This window comes from Lolium rigidum, chromosome 4, assembly GCF_022539505.1.
Source record: "Lolium rigidum isolate FL_2022 chromosome 4, APGP_CSIRO_Lrig_0.1, whole genome shotgun sequence".
NCBI classification, from domain to species: Eukaryota; Viridiplantae; Streptophyta; class Magnoliopsida; order Poales; family Poaceae; genus Lolium; species Lolium rigidum.
In genome coordinates this window covers 18472991-18480051 of record NC_061511.1, presented here as the reverse complement: position 1 = coordinate 18480051, position 7061 = coordinate 18472991, and the positions used below count along the sequence as shown (strand labels likewise).

At 48.4% G+C, this 7061-nt stretch overlaps 1 pseudogene; it reads left to right on the top strand.

The window, feature by feature from the left end:
• Positions 1-1071: 1071 nt before the first annotated feature.
• Positions 1072-6824, top strand: LOC124708346 (annotated as a pseudogene).
• The last annotated feature ends 237 nt before the right edge of the window (positions 6825-7061 follow it).

Below are 7061 nucleotides of genomic sequence, written 5' to 3'. Positions count from 1 at the left end.
AACACCTCCGCACTGGAGGAGGCTAGGCGCCAGCGCGACGAAGCCGAGGCGTGGACATTGCTGGCCTTGGGTTTGCAGGATGAGGAGGAGCGCCACCTCCGTCTCAAGCAGGAGGCGGAGTTGCAGGCTGCTGTGGCGGAGATACAGGCTGCTCCGGACCCGCGGTCGGCCAGGGAAGAGGCCCAGTGATCGCCGTGGCCGGAGTCCCCGGCGCGCTCGAGCCGCAACAGCGCGTAGCCGCCCGGGGGCGTCATCAACTCACATGGCGAGGAGGATGGCGACGAGGTCAACTGGTACTACTACGCGGCGAGTCAGTGGCCACCTCGTCCACCTCTTGCTAGGATTTTATTTCTTTTTTTAGTTAAAGCTTATATAGGGCTTTCTTTCGTATAAATTTGCCCAAAATAGGGCATATATTTAAATGAACTATGTTTTCAATTTAATTGTTTTTGTTTTGTAGTCAGCGCGTTGGGCGAACTGTACGATCCAAATAGACCGTAGGTTAGATTCGCGTGCCCGCGTGTCCGCACAGCCATCCAAACAACTCCATCTGAATGGCTCAACTCGTCTGATTTGGATCGTCGCGTTGGAGATGATAGGCGCCAGGCGGCATGCAGAACGTACACGTGGTTTGCAAATCATGCATGCGGTCCACTCCTCCTGCTAGCTGGTCTGTTAATTAATCAAGTATTATTAACCTTTTTCTAAGATTATTTTTGAATTAATAACCAACTGGAGTTGGACAAATGGGGGCTTATATTGGGTAACAACTAACAAGTGGTGTAGAAAAATAAGAGAGTTGACTTTATTTTTTCGTGAGACGGCCTGATCTCTTACCGTGCAGCCACAAGTTATATGTTTAATTTAATAATCATAGTGGTGTAGCATTGCGCACCTAGGTGGGATGCAGAACGTACACGTGTTTTGCAAATCACGCGTGCGGTCCATTCCTCCTGCTAGCTGGTCTGTTCGATTCTCTAGGGGAGCGACCTCCCCGAAGTTGTTGTGAATGGCAGCAGTCTAGAAATAGCGATGAGCAGCCATGCCATTACAGCTCCAAGTAGTGACAAGATGCTGCCGCTTTTCTTCGTCCTCCTCCTGCGCCTCGCCGGCTCGCCGAGAGATGCCGCGGCGCTCACCCGTGACGACTACCCCAAAGGGTTCACCTTCGGCGCAGGCACCTCGGCCTACCAGGTACGTATGAACAACTTAGGCGCCTGATCTGTTGTAGGAGTATGTTTGCTGCTAATCTGATGGGTCATGGTGAGAAGACAAACCAAACATAAAGCCAGCAAGTAAAACACAACCAAATGCTGCTGAAGATGGAGGGGAGAACTTAATCTTTTAGATCCCTAATTAGGTGGAAGGCGCGGCTGCGGAAGATGGAAGGAAGCCAAGCATCTGGGACACCTTCACTCATAACGGTCAGTTCAGATGATTTAATTTATGCCCATCCTCAACATCGCTCATTCGTCCAGGAACAGTTGAGCGCTAGCAAAATGATGATGGCCTCTCGGATCTTATTATTGGAATGCACTGTTTTTATTGATTTGGTGTTGCCACTTGCCAGGTTATGCGCGTGAAAATTCTAACGGGGATATTGCAGCAGATCAGTATCACCATTACAAGGTTAGCATCAAGCAAAAAAAATCGATTTTTTCCTTTTACAGTAACTAGCAATTAATTATACTCTACTTAGAAGCAATGAGGTGTTGTTTGGGTAAACTGGTTGTTTGGATTAGGAGAGTTTAGAGCACCGCGTGCAACAAGCGTCCGCTGCTTGGTAGATGTGACTTTTTTTATTTATTTAGCAAAACCAGTTTTGGTTAGTTCTTCAATTAACAGTGTTCAAGAATACTCCATTTAGACAGCTCGAGGCGCAAAGCAGTTTTTCACGATAGTGGCTCAATGGCTATGAGGCGGCGTTTAGCCAAGGGAGAGATTACATGAGCACATTTGGTTAGTTCTTCAATTAACAGGAAAACATGGAGGGGAGAAGAAGTGGTTCAACTTTCCGCCAGGGAGTCCTTGAGTTGAGGCTGTCGAAGAGCCGTGGTCGTGAGTCGTGTTGTCTGTTGAGAAGCTCATGTTCGTGCTCGACACTGGTCACTGGGCATCTCCAGTTCACCACGAGCCTCCCTTTCTACCTTCTTTTTCCAGGGGTAGAATGTATATTTCAGCACTTCACTTTTTTTCAGGGTGGATGTTTCTATATGAAGCACTCGCTCGAAGCTCGTCCTGTTACCGCACGCCAAAACCTCTCGCCACGTGATTCTCCACTGGCAACCGCACGCCACCAGCATACCAGGTGGCAGGTGCACTGGAGAGAGAAAGAGAGAGGGAGAGAGTGTTTCCTATTTTAGATGGATGTAGTACCAAAAAAGCCAGGAGTGGTGTTTTGGACATGGGTGCATATGCTCCATATATTTTGAAATGCATCTTACGCATATTTTAAATTACAAAAAAATTGAAACAAAAAAATCGCACGTACATCTTCACGTGCTACGCGTTCACAAAGTTGTTTCGTAAAAAAACGACTTATCATGTGGCGTATGTAAAAAGACAAAATTCAGTGCTCAAAATAATGCTTTTCACAAGATAAACTTTCTCCTTTTTACATAGACCACAAAAATATTGATTATTCGTGAAACTTGACGAACGCATATACATTATGGAGATGTACATGTAGAATTTTTCGTCCAAATTTTTCGACATTTCGAAATATGCCTTTTTGGTAGAGGGAGCATACGCATTCGGGAGCCGAATTGAATTTCCGCAAAGAAGCCCCTCTATATGGTTTTGGAAGAGGGCTGTTGCCCCAGGAAGAAGAACACAATGCATGTGACATGGACACATGCATGCTAACTAACTAAATTGAACAATCTTATTTTGTCTCTTGACACTAGGATGATGTAAAACTTATGCAAGAGCTGGGCCTAGATGCGTACAGATTCTCCATTGCATGGGCACGCCTTATTCCAGGTACCCATGTATGTATGTATAATAGTTGAATAAGTTATATGTCCCGGTAAATTTATGGTAGTGAACGCCACGGTGCGCAGACGGAAGAGGAAAGATCAATCCAAAGGGCCTGGAGTACTACAACAACCTAATAAATGAACTGCTACTGCACGGTAAAGACTATATTCTCTACTAGTTGCAAGCTTGGAAAAAAAAAGGCATAGTACAACATAGACATGCACAATTAATTTACCATTTCTGTACATGTGTTGCAGGCATAGAACCTCATGTCACAATTTACCATCTGGATCTCCCTCAGTCCCTCCAGGATGAATACGACGGATTGCTGAGCCCCAGATTCGTGTGAGTGCCACCCTGGCACAAATCAAGGCTCTTTGTTTTTTTAATTTGAATACTACTAGTACTTCATGTTGCGATACACATGCAGAGATGATTTCACTGCGTACGCGGATGCCTGCTTCCAAAGCTTCGGTGACAGGGTGAAGCATTGGGTCACCCTCAACGAACCCAACATGGAGCCCTTATCAGGCTACAGCAATGGCATGATGCCACCGAAGCGCTGCTCCGATCCCTTCTGCTCCTACGTGAATTGCACCAAAGGGAACTCCAGCACCGAGCCATACATAGCCGCTCACCACCTCCTGCTTGCACATGCCTCGGCTGTGTCCCTGTATAGAAACAAGTACAATGTAATATATCTATCTGACATAGATTGATACTGCGTTCTCCATATTAGCTGTCGTAGATTCTGATGTATCTATACACAAAATCTGAATCATCCGCGACAACTAATATGGAACGAAAGGAATACAATAGTAGCTGATACTGGTTATTAACATGCATGACTATGTATCTAATCCATGCCAGTAATGCCATACTATCTATCTGTAGGCAACTCAAAGAGGACAGATAGGAATAACTCTCATGGGCATCTGGTATGAGCCTGCTACCAGCTCCTCACAGGATGCAGCTGCTGCGAGGAGGATGCTCGAGTTCCACATTGGATGGTTCGTACTACTACTCAGTTGGTCCCATGTGTCTCGTTTTTGTTAGTAACCGGATGTTATATGCTAATCTTGAGGATGCAATTAAGCAGCAAGAACTTATGCCCTCCAATTGCATGGACAGGTTTGTTCATCCTTTGGTATATGGGGACTACCCTCCTGTGATGAGGAGCAGAGTGGGCGCGCGGCTACCAGATTTGACGGCAAGCCAAGTGCGTGGATCATTCGACTTCATTGGCATCACTCACTACTTCGCTACTCCTGTGCGAGACAACGAGGCCGCCTTGAATCTAGAGCAAAGGGACTACTACGCCGACGCAAGCGTCATTGCAGGTAAGTAAGCAGCTGCTGTTCCAATCCAACGTTTTCCTAGAGATGAACTTGACTTTAGCCTAGCATTCAATTCACTATCACTAACATGCCACATTTTTTTGCCTGGAATCTCCAACCCATCCCAGAGGTACGTACAATGAAACAAGTTTCTTTCATTTCCTTGTAAAACATAATTAAGGTGCGTAAGCTTTTTGATAATATGTGTGCAGCTCGAGGAAGTGTTTTCTCCTGGGGCTCTAGGGAAGCTTCTTGACCACCTGAAGCTCAAGTACGGGAATCCTACGATCATGATCCATGAAAACGGTAGGCTTAGTCCGGTGTTCTAAATACGTCTGTCAGTGTAGTGTCAATCTGTGAACTGAAAAGGCGAAACTGCTGAAAAATAAATCCAAGGAATGAAGAATCTTTTGTTCGATGATTCAGGACTCGCTGAAAGGCCCAAAATCACGAGCGAGATCGTGTACGACGACGGCATTAGATCAGAGTACCTGCAAGACTACATGGACCAGATCTACCTATCCATAGGGTGAGGTCATCTTCCCATATACTACTACATATATTATTTTTTTTGACAGCTCAACGGTGGGGCAAAAACCCCACCTGAAGTAGACTTTTATTTCAACTTAGCAGCAGGTTCTTTACAACCAAGAGCTAGAGGAAGCAAACACAAGAGAGAACAACGCACGCGAAGACAGGCAATACAACAAAACCAACACTTCTTCACATAGAGCTTGCGCGAAGCTGTGCAAGCCAGGCATCAACCAGGTGCCGCGAGAAGCGGCGGGGCAGACGATGCAACCACAGCTCGCAGTTTTCAGCCAGCAGCAAGGCGAGTTGACGAGCCCGCATCCAGACGCCGTCGAAGACCTTGCGGTTTCGGCTTTTCCACACGATCCAGAGGATAAGCAGCACCAGCGTGTGCCGAACAAGGGTGCATGCGCGTGGAGCGGGACGGCAAGCGCCGCGCAAACCCCCTCCAGGTCCTGCGCCGTGCCAGCCGTCGGAGCCCCGACGAGAGAAAAAAGAGGAGAAAGTCGCGTGCACCCGGCGAAGAGGTGGAGCAAGTCTTCGTCGTCATCGCAAAAGGGACAACGAGGAGAGGGAAGAACTCCGTGCCGGTGCAGGAGCGCCCGTGTCCTCGTGTTACCGTGCCGCGCGATCCAGAAGAAGACGCGGACTTTCAGGGGAGCAAAATTCTCCCAGTTGTAGTCAGCCAGGGGTAGAGCAACACCGGTGGCGCATATGATGCGGTACGCAGCCGCCGTGGAGAACGCCGCGCCACCCGGGAGGAGACGAGCGTCCGGGTCACCGGAAAGGGCGGCATGCTGCAGCGAGCCCACGAGCGAGCCCAGCTGCCCTTGCGCGGTGACCGTGAGGCGCTGCTGAAGCGGCAGCAGCAGTCGCTGTTCACGGAAGGCGTCAGCGACAGTGAGGGCAGGGTTCGTGCAGTGGGAGAGCAGCGCCGGAGTGCACGCAAATAGGGGCCCCGCAGCATGCCAGTTATCGAACCAGAACGACGTCGTCTCGCCATCACCCACGCGCACATTGGTGATGCCACGGTAGGTTGTGAAGAGTCGCTTGAATGCTCGCCAAGCGGGGGTGTCCTCTCGCGACGGCGGGTCGGTGATGCCGCTGGCACCGTACCAGCGCCGAACCCAACGAGTCCAGGGTGTGTCGTCGCCGCTGACGAGCTTATGGACGAACTTGAGCAGGAGGCTCGTGTTCTGGATATGAAGATCACGAACACCGAGGCCACCTTCCTTGCGCGAGCGACAAACATCATACCAAGCCACCTGACAATCTCCACCGGAGCAAGCAGCCCTCCCCTTCCAAAGCATTCCACGCCGCGGCCGGTTCATACGATCAAGCGTCGTCAACGGCAGCGGGATGACACTCATGGCAAACGACGGCAGGGCAGACAGGACCGCGTCAGTGAGTGTGAGACGAGACTACTACATATATCCTTTTAGAAAAAAATGTTCTGCATATATATAGTATATCGTTTTTGTTTATCCCGATCAAAATACTTGTGAGAGACTCCAATGTAGCCGTATCAAGAAAAGGAGCAACTGCAAATTCAGTTGAAACTCTTTGCGTTCAAGAAACAGAGAAATAAATCCAACCGAGATGGATCAAGTGATTCTTGATAGTACTATTATTGAGTATAAGTTTCTGATTATTGTTTTCTGGTTGCAGGAACGGATCGGACGTGCGGGGATACTTTGTGTGGTCTTTCCTTGACATGTTTGAGTTGGTGTCCGGATACAGTTCCCGCTATGGTCTCTGTGGCGTCGACATGAACGCAGGGGAGAGGACGAGGTATGTGAGGAACTCTGGACACTGGTACTCCGGCTTCCTCAAAGGTGGTGAGCTGCGGCTGGCGTTACCATCAGGGAAAGCATACCGCACCGCCTGACATGGCTTCTTCAACCTGCGTACATTCGTCCTCCCCTAATGGTGCCGCCCAACTGTTTCAGTTCTCTTCTCCATCTGTGTATTTCTGTGTGCACCATTTAGTTGTGTACTAGCTGAATCCCCGTGCATTTCCACCGTCTCTCAAAATTTTATCATGCATGTAAAATAATACAATTCGAAGTTCATGGGTATAGAAAGAGATGGAAATATAGTACTCCATATGGCCGAAATTAATTGACTTGAACATATACTATGTTCAAGTGTACTCCTGAGTTGCGTTGATTAATTTGGGTCGGGCGGGTACTCAAAAAGTACTATTGACATCCT